The 16,340-nt window shown below is 50.3% G+C and overlaps 1 long non-coding RNA gene across 1 annotated transcript in view; it reads left to right on the forward strand.

The window, feature by feature from the left end:
• LOC129636694 (uncharacterized) overlaps positions 1-12,829 on the forward strand; it is a 30,912-nt gene extending 18,083 nt beyond the window's left edge. The window contains exon 3 of the long non-coding RNA XR_008707078.1: positions 12,498-12,829. This is a non-coding gene — a long non-coding RNA (uncharacterized LOC129636694). The remainder of the gene's footprint in view (positions 1-12,497) is intronic.
• The last annotated feature ends 3,511 nt before the right edge of the window (positions 12,830-16,340 follow it).

Genomic DNA, 16,340 nt, shown 5'->3' on the forward strand with positions numbered 1-16,340 from the left:
TGTCAGCTATTTTCTTTCAAACCCTCTTATGAGCAGAGGTAGAAAACGTATGTGTGTGTGTGCATTTCTATTAATCATCGTCTGTCTATCATCCATCCATCCATCCTGACCTCCAAATCTAATCCAGCACCATGGGCTTCATTCTAATCTTCCTCCCTTGAACTTTTGTAACTGTCTTTTCCAACAGTGAAAAACCTGGTTCTCATTATACACAATACGTTTACTTTTTACTCAATACGACAATATCCATGAAATAATTTTAGAATTGGGCTTTCCTGGTGGTCCAGTGACTAAGACTCTGTGCTTCCACTGCAGGGGGCTTGGGTCCGATCCCTGGTTGGGGAAGGTCTGCATGCCGTGAAGTGCTGCAGAAGAAAAAAAGGGAAAAAGCCCCATAATTTTAGAATTGCTATCTCATACCGCTGTGAACAAATCAGATAATTTTTTTTTTTTTTAACAGTTTTTGTTGTTGTTTTATCTATAGCCTGCGGTGCTAAGGGCAGACACAGAGTGACCAGTTCAAAAGTCCCTTGAATTGGCTCTTCTGTCTTCACTGTGCTGGCGTCCAAAATACATTTAGGTTCATCTGTTTCTGTTTGTATTCCATCTGGGGGTTCTTCTCTTTATTTAATTAAAAATTTTGAGTATGTGAATTAGCATGTCTCTAAAAGCCAGAACCGTGTAAATATTGTCCTCAGAGGGGTGTCCCCTGGCCCTTTCTCCGCCTGTCCCCACCCCCTCAATTTTCCTGCCTTTTCCCTTTGAGTGTCTTGTGGGTTTTCAGCTTGTCGTGCCTGTGCTTCTGTTTGCGCAAATGAGGGATATTCAGGTATGCTCTATTGCCCTCCTTTCCCTGAGTGGTATACACACCTTCTCTTCTTACACTTTGCTTTTTCACATCTTGAGCGTCACTAGTGTTTCATGAGGATCTTCCTTCTTGTTTTCACATCTTCCAAGCGGACTGGCCACACTTCACTCAGCCTCTCTTGATTGTGGTCATTAGGCTGTTTCCAGCATTTTGCAAAGCAGCACTGCCATCGCTAACCTTGTATCTATTCCCTGTTGCCGGAGGTGTATCTTTAGGTTGGATTCTGGAAGCTGGATTGCTGAAGCAAAAGGTAAACACATACGGCGCTCTTTCAGCTACTCCCACGTTGCCCCTCCAAAGGGTTTTGCCGATTTCCATTCCCACCATCAGTGTACGAGCGTGGCTCCTTCCCTGCAGTGTCTCCGGTAGAGGATGATGCTGTATTCCCTAATCTGCACCGGACACGTGAGAATTCCTCCAGTTGCATTGTCTGCTGAGGGGTGTGGATAGGCTAAGAAAGGAGTCCCTGGATTTTGTATCACGTGCTTCCCAGGGACAGGAAGAAAGCCACCCCTCCTAATGCTGCCGGCACCTACCTCCAGGGTGCAGAGCCTTGGCCAGCCCTGGAAACACTGCACCTCCCCAGTAAGGTTGAGTTTCTGATTTGAGAATTCCTCTGCTGCTACTCAGAGAAGGCAATGGCACCCCACTCCAGTACTCTTGCCTGGCAAATCCCATGGACGGAGGACCATGGTAGGCTGCAGTCCATGGGGTCGCTAGGAGTCGGACACGACTGAGCGACTTCACTTTCACTTTTCACTTTCATGCATTGGAGAAGGAAATGGCAACCCACTCCAGTGTTCTTGCTTGGAGAATCCCAGGGACGGGGGAGCCTGGTGGGCTGCCGTCTCTGGGGTTGCACAGAGTCGGACATGACTGAAGCGACTTAGCAGCAGCAGCTGCTGCTACTTGGTCCCTCCTTCCACCAAACGGCTCCTCCCAGCACAAAATATACACCCAGGACTTCTCTAGACTGTCACTCGAACAAGGACTGTTGAGAAACTGTCACGGTCTAGAGGCACCGAGGAGATGGTGCCTCTAGACCGAGCAGAATGTGGGGTCTGGAGACAGACAAGGACATTCAGGGAAAACCAAGGAAGCCTGAAGAGGGTATTGCTGTTGGTTTTTAGTCACCAAGTCATGTCTGATCTTTTGCGACACCACAGACTGTATAGCCTGTCAGGCTCCTCTGTCCATGGGATTATTCAGGCAAGACTACTGGAGTGGGTTGCCATTCCTTCTCCAAGGGATCTTTCCGACCCAGGGATCGAACTCAGGAGAATCAGGGAGACCCTGCATTGGCAGGCAGATTCTTTCCTGCTGAGCCACCAGGGAAGCCCCAAAGAGGGTATGGATTTCAGTTAATATTATTGTATCAATGAGAAGTGAAACTGAAAGTGCTAGTCACTCAGTCGTGTCTGGCTCTTTGTGACCCCATGGACTGTAGCCCGCCAGGCTCCTCTGTCCATGGAATCTTCCTAACAAGGTTACTGGAGTGGCTAGCCATCCCTTTCTCCAGGGGCTCTTCCCAACCCAAGGATAGAACTGGGTGTCCAGCACGGCAGGCAGATTCTTTATCATCTAAGCCACCACCAATGGGCTCATTATCTGGGCCAGTGTGCCACACATGTGTTACATGTCAACAGTGGGGGCAAGTGTGTGATGGGTATCCTTTTCTATCTGTGTGACTTTCCCATAAAACCTAAAAGAACACTAAATAAAGATTCTCAAGTTCTAAGACATATTCTCTCATCTCTGTCTCCCACTACTCCTGTGGGGTCACCTTCTGCAGATGGAAGCTTGATCAGGGAGAAATGACGTGTTTTGCCCAAGGCTCCAAGGCAACAGGATGAGCAAGCAGGATAGAAGCAGGGGGCTGCCAGGTTCCAGAACCTTCCCTCAAACATAATTGCCCCATAAATTCTTGAGGGAGTGAGTGGTGAGGAGACAGGCTCATTTCTTCAGGACACTTTATCACCTCCAGAGCTGCCCGAACTGGCTGGTCTGGTCTCTGCACTCCTTCCTGGGACTTCTGCTGGAGAAAAGATCAACTGCTTTTTGAATCCCTGAAAATATATGTAACCAGGAAGCTGGACTGTTGAAAAAAAAAAAAAAAAAGCGGAAGCGAAGTTGTTTTCCTTCCTGAGTTAGTGTGCAGCAATGGGAAGCTTGATTGTACTCTGGATTTATCGGTTTCTCTAGTTGTCACCGAGGTGTTTACAAATGGATTCCACCTGCCCTTGTTCCCTCTGACTGATGGCTGCGAAGCCTGGTCCTGGGCACGCGGCGCATGTGGCTCCAGGGTTGACCACCAGAGGGCGCGCCGCAGCCTCCCCTGCAGCCAGGCTGGGGCACTGAAGGGCAGATGGTTTCCGCCGGACTTGGGGTCCAGGGGGCCTGTGAGCATGGGGCGCCGGGCACTGGGTGTGGACCCACAAGGGCTGCATGAATCTTTGTTCTTTCTCTTCTAGAGAAAAATCACTTTTCCCGCGTTCCCTTTCCAGAGCACAGCGTAAGGATGCTCAGCACCGGCTGGAGCTGGCTGCCTGCTGGCCCGCAGGTGCGGAGATGGCAGAGTCCCTGTGTCCTTTCCAGACACCTTAGTGCCCTGGGGAGCAAAGCTGGGGCCCCAGCTCAAGCTCCGGGAGTGAGCCTCAGTTCTGCCTCTTCTGGGGGAGGGTGGGCACCTCCTGAGCCTCACCTTTCTTCTTGGTGGGGAGGGGGCGCACTGAGACACTTCTCTGCTGGCAAAGTGTCTGGGGACAGAGGGCGTGTTCCTCTGGTTTCCTCCTGCCCTGGGGCCTCCTGTTCTGGGAGCTCCCTGAGGTGGCTGTGGGTGACCTCTGACCGCCTCCGCTCCTGAGGCATCCCTGCCTGGGGTGGGTTCTGTCTTCTCTCCAGCCCTGATTGAGGGCCTCTGGGCTGCCCCGCCACAGGCAATTTAGAAGATGATGTCCACGCTTTGACCAAAGGAGTAATAGCTTATCACATTTACGCATGCGTGCTAAGGCACGACAGTCATGTCTGACTCTCTGCGACCCCATAGACTGCAGCCCGCCAGACTCCTCTGTCCATGGGATTCTCCAGGCAAGAACACTGGAGCGGGATGCCATTTCCTCCTCTATCACATTCATAGTGATGTTATATTCGGGTTGGCCAAAAAGTTTGTTCAGTCAGTGAATGTGTCTTTCAGTAAGGATGAGATGGTTGGATGGCATCACTGACCCAATGGACATGAGCTTGAGCAAACTCCAGGAGATGGTGAAGGACAGGGAAGCCTGGCGTGCTGCAGTCCATGGGGTGGCAAAGAGTCAGACAAGTCTGAGAAACTGAACAACATAAAGTTCTTGGTGAAAATGAAAATTAGGTCCTTTTTTTTAGAAGTAAAACTGAACAAACTTTTTGGCCAACCCAATACCTTGTGATTTCTAAAATTAAGTTATCTTGTCCCGTGCCCCTCCTGTAGCTGGGTCCCTGTTCTGTTTCAAGAGAGCAGGGAAGCCACCCCATGATTTACTGCTGTGGAGAGTTAGCTCCCATCCACCCCCCAGGCCCCTGGCCTGTGTTACCCTGAGCCCTTCTCTGTGGTTCACCCTGTAGGTATGACGGGGAGTCCTTCACTGAACGCCTCAACTCCCCGGACCCCAGCTGGTGAGGCCGGGCCCCTGAAGGTACCGCTTCTCCTGAAAAGCCCCACCTGCTCGGCTGTGCCACACGCAGCCTGGAGCCCCTTCTTGGAGCCAGAACCCAGGGTCAGAGGAGCCAGCTCCCTGCCCCTGGGGCCAGAGCATCATGTCTGTGACCTCAGGATAGCACTGAGGTCTTCCCACTTTCCTTCTCCACCCCTGTTCACCCCGATGACCCCGGGCTGGCTTTGTGCGTCCAGGACAGGCTTGGGCAGGAGGCTCGGTGCGGTCCAGCCCTGCTGCGTTTGCAGCCTGCGGTCGTGTGCCCACCTCCACCCTCCTCTGCCTGCCCGCGTCCCAGGCCCGCGGGGCAGTGGGCCCCTCCAGGTGCTCGTGGCTCCTTAGCCCCATTCCCAGGCGTCGCTCACAGGCAGGGAGGCAGGTGACACCTGTCTAGGGCAAGAGACATGACAAGGTGATAACATCTCATCTTCAAAACGGCTCTGAGGAGTGTGTCTTTCCCTGGGACCCAAGCTGGTGTGATTAGATCTTGCTGGAAGCCGCAGATTTCTGTGCCTAATATTATTATTTATACATCAACATCGATGTTCAGTGTCAATCCATAAGCAGTGTGTGGGGGTGATAAAAAGTGTCAGACAGGCAACATATTTTATTTATGGGTGGTAAATATTTTAAAACTCCCATGTGTTTTGATTGGAAAATGTGCATTACTGGACAATTTGGTTTCAAAGGTTTCTCTCTAATGTGAGATTTATTAAGATGTATGGGGCAGTCGCAGAGGTGTGATGGAGTCTGGGTGAAAGTCCTGGGGGGGACCTGGGGCTCTGCCTGGTGACTTTTGCGTTCCCAGACCCATTTTATGATTCAGGGCTCTTCTGTGTCTGTTATTAAGACACAGTGATTGGCTCTGCATGAACTAACAGCTCCGTAGTCTTGCCTGAAAGGAACAGGGTAGCTGCTTTGAAAAGTCAGCTTGTGGGTTATATTTTTCCATTATGAGAGGTGGCCCCTGGGCAGGACTGATACAGGGGAGTTAATTCAAACGTCTCAGTAAAGAGGTGCAGTTGTAGGATCGACCACTAGATGGTGCACTAAAGGCCACCCGGAGGGCCAGAAGCTCTTTAGAGGGACGGCCAGGGGTGGTGTGGAGGCCTGATTTGGCCTGGAAGTAATTTCAAACAGGGTGATGAAGCTGCCCCTGAAGACCTGTGTCTCCCAGCTCCCTCCTGTCCAGTGAGGCTCCTTCTGGGGCCTTGGAGGACGTTCTTTTGGGGCTCTTGTTTGCAGGCAGAGATGGAGCACGTAATGGGGTGTGGGGCAGTAACCAGGTAAGGGGTGCAGGAGGGCACTTTCGCCTGCAGCTCTGCTATGGGCTGAACTGGGTCTCTTCCCCCAAAGGTCTGCCGCAGTACTAACCCCCAGGAGCCTTGGATTTGTTCCTTGTGTTGTTCAGTTGCTAAGTCACGTCTGACTCTTTGTGACGTCATGGACTGCAGCACGCCAGGCTTTCCCTGAAGCCTGTGAACAGCATGAAAAGGTAAGCCCAGATTGTGGCCTTCTTTGCCAATTTAGTCAGTTTCGATGAGGTCATGCTGGAGTAATGTGGACCCCTGGTCTGATGGCTGGTGGCCTTAAAAGAAGACACAGAGATGCAGGGAGATGGCAGGGACTGAAGGATGCCACAGCTGGGAGCCTCCAGGAGTTGGAGGAGGCAGGAAGCTTGCCCTTACACCCCTAGAGCCTCCAGAGGAGCATGGCCCTGTGGACACCTTGATTTCGGCCTTCTGGCCACCAGAACCTCAAGACCATAACAGTCTGCTGTTTTAAGCCAAAGAGAGAGTGGTCTTTGCTTCAGCAGCCTCGGGAAATTGATACAAGTGGTGAACACGTACAGGCACAAGAGGAAATCAACCCTGGATACTCACGGAAGGACTGATGCCAAAGCTCTGATACTCAAGCCATCTGATGCAACTAGCTGATTCATCGGAAAAGACCCTGATGCTGGGAAAGATTGACGACGGGAGGAGGAGGTGGTGACAGAGGATGAGATGGTTGGATGGCATCATTGACTCAATGGACATGAGTTTGAGCAAACTCTGGGAGACAGTAGGGGACAGGGAAGCCTGGCGTGCTGCAGTTGAGGAGTCAGACGTGACTTAGTGACTAAACAACAGCAAAAAGGAGCCCACTGCCAGGAAAGATCCTGTGTTTTGCTGCTGAGATGCGAGATTTCTCAGTACTTGGTCAGGTCTTGGCCTGCAGCCTGCACCAGTTGTGGAAATGGGAGGAATCACAGATTCTTGCACCTGAAGTGTGGGGCTCGGACTGGCCCAACCGGGCAGGGGGAGGGTAGATGGAAACTCTTTCCTGCGAGGCTAGAGATGGAGCTGGTCACAGCGACCCTTGCCCCTACTTCGACCTTCTCTCTTTTCGTGGTTTTTAGAGTTTTCTTCTCTGAGCAGGTATGCAGTTGAATGGCAGGAGAGCAGGAAGACTTATATTAGTCTTTAATATTCAGCCCAGAACTTGAATGTGGGGAAACTTATGAATTAACGCTGCAGGTCATGAGTGCGGTCTCAGCTGATTCCCACCACTTATCTTGACAAATAATGCCTCCCGCATGCCCCGAACTCTGTCATCACCCCCTGCTGTATCTGAGCCCTGGAGGGAAGGAGCAGGATGCTGCATCCAGAGCACTCAGCGTCACCTGGAAGGCGGTGGTCCCAGTGGACCCCACAGGACTCCGGGGTGGCTCCGGGACTCTTGCCACTGAGGTGATAACTGAACAGAGGTTGCCAGGCCTCGCAGTCCCTGAGGGCTGCGGTCTTTGAAACTGGCTCCATTCCTCTGAAAACACAGAAGAGGCATGAGAACCGCCGGCTTCTCCCCGGGCTGTGATCTCCTCCGGGAGAAGCCAAGAGCAGGCCAGCGGTCACCCCGGTGAGACTAGGGCTGGGGCGTACCACTCCCAAGAAGGGAGAAGCTCGTTGCTGGGATGAAGCAAAGGTGACCACGTCCATTGTCTAATTTTTCTGGATCAGAAACCGCATTCCTTCAGGCTATTAGCCCACTGGAATACACCCCCAGCTCTCCTGGAAGCCTGGCCTTTCTGATGGGATTGCAGGTCATCCGTGGCCAACCTGCCCCAGCTGGAGTGGGCGATCGACATGCTCCGGGAAGACAAAGCCAGGTGGTCAGGTGTGGGTCTCCAGATGGCCGGGGAGAGGCCACTGTCTCGCTTCCCAAAGGGAGGGCGCAGGCGTGGTCATTGCAGCGGTGGCGGAGGACGTCCGTCTGCTGCCCCGGGCCCCTCCTAACACGGCAGTGTAATTACGGAGCTGCCAGTCTTTGTAGAGTTCTCCGCTTCCGGTAAATATTAATGGGTTGCTTTTTATTCATTTAGCTTATGTTTTTGAAAGATGGCCTCAAACAAAAAGATGATATCTGTATGTTGTGCTTTAATTTATTTTCACCTTTTTTTCTCCTGTGGAGACCCCTAGTGTATCATCACTTTGTTTACCACAAATTAAACCCGGGCTGATTGTTTACCAGACTGGGGGCCCCTGTGCATTGCTCTGCGCGCTCTCTCTCTCTTTTTTTTTAAATAATCACAACCTGGGATTCATTTGCGGAGGCCCTAATCTGCATGAGAATTATACAATTAACTTTTGATTAACCACCTAGTTCTTTTTGAAGCCGCAGTGTATAGGATACTCTGCATTTAAATAATTTTCCTTAAATTGGGAGCAGGCCTTTCATTAAGCTGGTGAGTTTGACTAAACAACAACATTTGGGATAATCAGGGTCGAAACAAAAGGCAAGCCGGCAGGGCTAGAATGTCATCTTTAAATATAACAGTGGAGATAAAGGCCCCCAGATTGGGCCTTATCGAAACACAAAAAAAATCAAAGCGCTCTCTTGTCTGTGGCAGAGCGCGGAGGCCCCAGTGATGTCGGGCGACCATTGTCTGGCGGGGCTGCGGCAAGATTTGCATTCAGGGGGCCCGGTGAACACACGTTACATCACGTAGAGGACTTATCTCCAAGTCTGACAATAATTATCAGGGAGAATATCCTCAGAATGACTTTTTTGTGATTTTTATGCCTCCCCAACACAAGGAAGGGGAGATAACGGCATTAGGAGAAAGGGGAGAGTCTCCGAAGGCTCTCCCCGGAGCTGGTTCTTCGATTAAATTTGCTCTGGCACTCCAGTGCCGCCGAACAAGGGGGAAGAAAGCCTGCAAGCCTTTTATATCGGGTAATAATAGACCTGAACACAGCCCTCACCCAAGATAAGATCCATTGTAGGAACAAACAAAGGAGCCGTATTAAACACCGCCGCAGGAATATCTATGAGCAAAGTTTGAAACCCTCTTCCCTCTCCTCCTCTCCTTGCTCCTTCCTTCACCTGGTTCTGCAGGACGTGTCCTGGGGCTCCCAGGAGACCATGGCTGGAGCCGCTGGTCCATGGGAGCCTGGGCAGTGAGGTCACGGTCTTGGCAGTTATCGAGGTCAAGGTCACCTTAAGACTTGCCAAGGTCAGGGTCATGCCCTGTGTTCTGCGTCTCCCACTCTTCCCATTTTTGCTTCTTCCCCAAAAGTCCAGCAGAAGAGACCTTCATCTCAGACACTGAGACTCCCAAGAGGCTTGGCAGAGGGTTGAAAAGACACGGCCATTCTTCCTTCCATCCACCTTGGTCCAGGCCACCTTCCCTGGCCTTCAGAGTTCTCATGTGTGTGTGCTAAGTTGCTTCAGTCGTGTCCTATTCTTTGCCACCCCATGAGCCCACCAGGCTCCTCTGTCCATGGGATTCTCCAGACAAGACTACTGGAGTGGGTTGCCATTTCCTCCTTCAGGAGATCTTCCCAACCCAGAGATCAAAACCAAGTTTCCTGCATTACAGGCAGATTCTTTAACCATCTGAGCCACCAGGGAGGTCTCTGTCCTTAGAAGAACTGTTCTTCCTTCTCTTTAAGGGGATTGGTAAGCAGCCAGTGTTATACTAATGTAACATCCCAGCAAAACCAGAGTCCCGTGCTTCAGTGCTTCAGATCAGCTGCTTTTGCAGAGCCATCTGCACTGAGTTGACAAGCTCACAGCATCAGTGTTGGTTCCTGTGTTCCTGATCGGCGTCCAGGGTCAGTCGGAAGATTTCCTCCAGGCTGAGAGCAGGGAAGGCTGCAACACGGAGCAAGTTTTCTGGTTAGATTGAGATCAGATTACCATTTTTTCTTTTTGCTTTTTTCCTTCAACCAAAAAGAATGGCCAGTGATTGATCAAGATTTGCTCAATCTGAGTTGTGTGCAGCCCCTCAGCTTTCCTTGCCATCTGTCCTCTCAAGCCTTTCCTGACCTTTTCTTCCTGTGTGGGTCCAGGTCAGGATGGGGGTTGCTGCAAGAGGTTCCCCTCCCCCCGACCTCACCTGAATTCAGGATGGGAAGGAACAGGAGGCTGGGAGCTGGGACTTGTGGCCGCTGCAGCCCCAGGAGCAGGGGAGCCCCTGCCTGGTTCTGAGCAGTGGAAGGGTGGAGGGGAGGTAGAGACGCAATGTGGGCCTTGGGAGCAGCTCCCCTGCGTGGACACTTTGTCCAAAACCTGCTCCCAAATGCGGTGAGTGATCTGGCAAAGCCAGAGCGGAAGGCTGTTGACTCCCAGCCCAGGGCAGGCAGCGTCGGTGCTCTGATCGGTTTCTCCAAGCCTAGGGGCCCTGGCTTGACCCTGATGATCACCCACGTCTGCCAGGACAGAGGACCCACGCCTCACAGCTGAAGCCGCAGACCTAAGGGAAGCCAAGCACCCCACACCTGAGAGCGTCTCTGCCAGAGCTGGAGCAGGAGGGATGGAGGTCAGGGCACCGGTGGTCTATTCCTGTCCGCTCCTGTCCTTGCTCACAGCTGACCTCCCCTGACCGACTGGCCAGGCTCCCTGAGGCTGTCAACAGCCGAACCCCCGCCACCAAGGTTCCTTCCAGAGCTGGGATCTTTCTCTTCCAAGGGAGACCAAACTCCAGGACAGTCGGACCTCCGTGGCCAGGAGCCTCGAGGCTGCCTCTAACTGTCCAGAGCGCCATCTCTATGCTGCACAGGGACAGGCCATCACTGGCACAAATTATCTCCAGTCACACTGTAAAAAGCTCAGGAAAGCCGTGAAGTCTGAGATTCAGCACCTTCTTCCTTTGCTGCTACTGCTGCTAAGTTGCTTCAGTTGAGTCTGACTCTGTGTGACCCCATAGATGGCAGTCCACCAGGCTCCTCCGTACCTGGGATTCTCCAGGCAAGAACACTGGAATGTGTTGCCATTTCCTTCTCCAATGCATGAAAGTAAAAGTGAAAGTGAAGTCGCTCAGTTGTGTCTGACTCTTCGTGACCCCATGGACTGCAGCCTACCAGGCTCCTCTGTCCATGGGATTTTCTAGGCAAAAGTACTGGAGTGGGGTGCCATTGCCTTCTCCGTCTTCCTTTGAAGGGCTGACATTATTCAGAAATGGGGAGAAATGTAATGGGTAAAACTGTCCTGGTGTGAACTGGATTCTCTGGAAACTGGGCTCCAGGTGGGTGGTCCTTATGATTTGCTTCCAGGGATGAAGGCTGAATCCTGAAGGTCAAGCTTGGCTCCTCACGTGCCCTGGTTTGGTGGGGCTCAGCACGGGCTCCTGGGCTGTGGTTTGTTCATCTCGGGGTTGTTCTGAGCAGGAAAAGGCAACAGATGGCAGCTGGGGGAGTAGATGCTACCTTATGTGTTTGCTAGTGAGCATGATCGACCCTGCTGGCTCAGATGGTAGAGAATCTGCCTGCCATGCAGGAGACCTGGGTTCCATCTTGGGGTTGGGAAAATCCCCTGAAGAAGGGAATGGCTACCCACTCCAGTATTCTTGGGCTTCCCAGGTGGGTGCTAGTGGTAAGGAACCCACCTGCAAATGCAGGAGACATAAGAGGTGCAGGTTCAATCGCTGGGTTCGGAAGATTCCCCTGGTGGAGGGCACGGCAACCCACTCCAGTATTCTTGCTGGGAGATTCCCATGGACAGAGGAGCCTAGCTGGCTACAGTCTGCAGGATTGCAAAGAGTTGGATGTGACTGAAGTGACTTAGCACACGATTGACCAAGTGCAGCTGAAAAATGATGGTTGGAATGGACCTTGAGCTCCATAGCCAGGGACACAGGTGCCAGGCACCTAGTGGGTAGAGGCACTCAGGCAAGAGGATGAGATGGCTGGGTCCCGAGAGGTGGTTCAGAAAGGGCATTGCAGATGCACCCTTTTAGCCAGTCTCCATCTTCCGTTATAAAAAGTGAAAAAAATATAGGAAGGGCAAATTGAGGACCGGGAAGATTACAGTAATATAGCTTCTCAGCTAATTGATTAGCAATTATGGCTAGTAATATTGTTCATTTTAATTGTGTTTCATCTCTATTTTGGTAATAAAGATTATTGTTTTGGATTATGACTTTATCCTCTGATACTAATTACTAACTTGTGAAATTAAAGTGTATATTTTCACATCCGGAAAAAAATTCACACCATTTCCTTATCTAATAGCTTCCTTTTCTGAACAGGCCAGTTGTTTGGGGGTGGTTTCATCCTTAACATCTGAGAAAGGCTTAGTTTTGGCAAGCAAAATAGATGATATTTGGTTTATTTATCAAGAAATACAGGCGTACAAGGGGACGTTTTAAAGAGAATGAAAGAAAAGGGAGAGATTGCCAGAAATCTGAGAAGTGATGGGACACAAGTGAATTTACGTGGAAGACTCATTTTTAACTTTAAAGGAGATTTCACGCTCTATAATCATTTCTGCAGGTTTCATGGTGGGGGCACCCACAGCATGAACCACCGCTGAGCTCTTAAATCCTTTAGCCACTGCCTGGCTTCCGCTCTCCTGAGCCGGACATCACTTTGGCGCATTTACTTCTTGGGATTCCATGTGTATTTATTTTTTTGTTTTGTTTGTTTACTCACGTGTATTTATTTATTTGACTGTTCCAGGTCTTAGTTGCGGCGTGTGGGATCTAGTTCTGTGACCGAGGATTGGACCCAGGCTCCCTGCATTGGGACTGTTGGGATCTTGGCCAATGAACCACCAGGAAAGCCCCTACATTTTTAAATTTTCCCACAAACTCTGTGTATCCAATGGCCCATATTTATGGCTGTCCTTTCCTCCTCACTTTCTCATCCTGACCATATGGACATTCATGGAACTCTCCAATGACCAACCCCCAGCCAAGGCCTCTTTTCAGATCTCATTCAGAGTCACCACTTAGAACTTGACGGCATCAACCCCCTCTTCCAGCTTCAAACATTAAATTTCCTTCATAGTCTACCAGTACCTGTACTCACCGACTGCCCACCTCACATAACTTAAAACCTGTGTGTGTTATCAGGGTGCTTCACACTCAAACCACAGTCAACAGCCTGGGGTCCTTCCCAGTCTTTTTTCTTTTGTATTTATGTAGAGTTGGTGTCTATAAACTCTTTTTTTTTTTTTTGGATAGTGGGTCAGATAGAATGTATTTCAGGTTTTGCAGATCTCTGTGACACCAACTCAGCCATGCAATTGCAGCGTGGAAGTGGCCACAGAGGGCGTCCAGGTGAGCGAGCCTGGCTGTGTCACGTACAGCTTTGCAAGAGCAGGCAGTGGTGTGGACTGGATTGCAGGTCGCATGGGGCCAGCCCCTAGCACAGAACCATGAGATGTGATGTCCATTTGGTTCATCTAATGTCACACGGGAGCATTTCCTTTTGTCCATCAAATTTTAATGGCTGCATAATATCCTACTCCAAACATTTGTGGTTATTTTATTTTCAGAAAGACGGTAACAATTTATAATTTCACTAGCAGTACATGAGAGTAATAACCTACTATGGGTTTGAACTGAACCATTACAGATATAAAGAAGGGCTGTCTTATTAGACGGGAAACTCCAATACTTTGGCCACTTAATGCAAAGAGCTGACTCATCGGAAAAGGCCCTGATGCTGGGAAAGATTGACGGCAAAAGGAGAAGGCGGTGGGAGAAGATGAGATGGTTGGATGGCATCACTGACTCAATGGACATGAGTGTGAGCAAACTCCAGGAGATGGTGAAGGACAGAGAAGCCTGGTGTGCTGCAGTCTATGGGGTCGCAAAGAGTCGGACACGACTTAGCGACTGAACAGCAGCTATAAGAGACCTTAGAGCCCTGGGGCTGGCATTGGTGTCGTCTGGGTCTCTTACGTTGATCACACACCTTAGAGTGGATTGATATTCCCTGCGATGTGGCCCAAGCCCTATGCGCCAGAACTCTTTCCCTCTGCATTTCTCATTCATCCCCTCAGCCAGCTCCGCTTCATTTTCCAAGGGCATTACAGCTGGGAAAGGGGGGCCTATGGCAAAGTCTGGGATGGGAGGGTGGGTTTGTGCCTAGAAGCAGGCCTTCTGCTAGCTCAGATGGATGATACCAGTGCCAGCCTAACCTCGGGGCACCATCCTAAAATCTTTCATTCAAGTGGTTCATTGAAAAGAGGAGGTGGTGTAAGAGGCTCTAGGGTGTAATGCACCCCCACCTCACCTTCACAGCAGACCTTCCGTCAGTGGCTCACTGTTTCCCACTCAGGCAGCTGGCTGTCTTTACAAACAGACGTTGTCAACCCGCCCGCTGCACTGTGAGACCCGGATGTTTCCACGCCCCACACCACAGCCCCCGCTTCTCTGCGGTCCTGTTTCTTACCCTGTGCATCCTCAGGGGTTGCCCTAGAGACAGAATCACGCTAAAACGCCCCAGTGCTAAATTCCTCTTAAGCCCGGTTAGCTTCACATCCAGCCTCGGGCTCCTGGTCCCCCCGGCTGCTCCTTTTCCTTGTATTTCTTAGAAATGCATGTGAAACAGATGTCACACAGCTACAGAAGCAGAGAAAAGGTAGCCAGGCTGACACGCCTTTAAAGTAGGCTAAGTAGGTTCAGTCTTCCTATTTTTTTTTTTTTAAGCAAAAGCAATAGGATTTTCCCCCAGTTACCTTACCCTGGAGCATCTTCCATCACCTCCTCTTTTCGATGAACCACTTGCATGAAAGATTTTAGGACGGTGCCCCGAGGTTAGGCTGGAACTGGTGGCGACCATCTGCGGCAAGAAAGCAGAGCGCCCTGCCCCGAGCCTCTGTCTGACCGCGGAATTGAAAATGAATCACATTCCTAATGAACGTAATCCCGCAAATTCTCTGAATGGACAGCGCTGAGCGCAGCAGCTGGCATGAGCAAGCGCTTCCAAGAGGAAGAACTCGTCCCACTGCTTCCGCAGCCAAGACGCCCCCTTCTTCCCTGGAATGTTGGAGGCACAGTGGCGGGTGTTTGTTCTGATGACAGCCTGGGAAAGCCAGCACCTCCCTTTTGTTTGGCCAATTTGCATTTGTTAGACAGTGTCTAAATGCAGGGAAGCCAGACCCTAGACTCCTTTCGGAGGAGACTTCATTCCAGAGCGCACGCAGCACCACGGGCTCTTTGCTGAGGGCCCCAGGCTAAGGGCGGTGGTTCCTCTTGGCCTCTCCAAATATCCAGGTCAGGGACTCACTCCTCTTTGAGACCGTCGTCTGATTTATTTTTCTCAGCACTTGTGCCAGAACCAACTGTATTAACAGGCTGTCTAATTGAGACTTGGCAGCAGGCAGGCCAGATCAAAGGCAGCCCCGAGCGCGGTTCTCGGATCCCAGGCCAGTGGGCACTTAGCAAGGCGCAGACGCAAGCCTGCCGCCCACTTCCAGCAGCTGATGCCAGCGCTGCGGCCTCTGCCCAGGCTGCTCCGCCACGGGTTCCAGAAGGAGCCACTTGTGAGCTCTTAAAGACAGCAGCGAAGTGCTGCGGGGACATTGGTGATTCAGGGAAGGATGGAGGATCTGTCGGGGAACGTGGTCTCCTAGCTTCCTCTGTGCTGTGTCTGTGAGTAGGAGACGAGTGCCCAGTCACCCAGGGCAAGTGGGGATGGCCCTGGACTACCATCCAGTCACCTAGGTCAGGTGGGGAATCGCCTATTTTTTTTTTTTTTCAGGAAAAAAAAGAACAAAGTTGAGGACTCACACTTTTTGACTTCAAAACTCAGGAGAAGTTGCACTAACCAATATTTAACAATATTGTCTTCCAAACAGGAATGGGAATTTTTCTGAATGTATTTATTTCTCATAAAATTTCTTTCAGAAATGTTTTGTATGTTTTTAAAATTAATAGGCTATTTTTACAAACAAGTCTCAGTTTACAGACAAATCATGCAGAAAGTTGCTGTTCCCATGTAATTAATATTCACTATCCCTGCCATGGTTTCCCCCATTTTCAACAGCTTGCATTGGTGTGTACAAGCGTTAGAACTGATGAAGTAAAATTGATTTGTTTTTATTAACTAAAGTCTACTGTTAACATTAGGATTCGCTTTTTGTGTTGCATGGTTCTATGTGTTTTGACAAATGCAAACCATCTTATATCCACCATTAAAGGGTGGTAGAGAGTAATTTCTCCATCTGAAAAATGCCCTGCACTTTACCTGTTCATTCATTCCTTTCTCCCCTAGGCCTTGGACACCACTGATCTTTCTGCTGTCTCTATAGATTTGCCTTTTCCAGAATGTCAAATACTTGTAATCCAGCACTGTGGCCCAAATAAATACACTGTAGACTTTATAAATGCTAGTTTTATGTATTGGCTAATAAATTTTTATTTTATGAAAAATACTGATTAAAAGGAGGGCAGACCTTTTCCAATCAATGTACTATCTCATTTGTTATCAATTTCTAATGCAGATAAGAAAAACCTTTGATGTCACATTTAGTGGGGACTCAATAAATGTGCTTTATTTTTTTCTTCAATG

This window comes from Bubalus kerabau, chromosome 22 (genome assembly GCF_029407905.1).
Source record: "Bubalus kerabau isolate K-KA32 ecotype Philippines breed swamp buffalo chromosome 22, PCC_UOA_SB_1v2, whole genome shotgun sequence".
Taxonomy (NCBI): domain Eukaryota; kingdom Metazoa; phylum Chordata; class Mammalia; order Artiodactyla; family Bovidae; genus Bubalus; species Bubalus kerabau.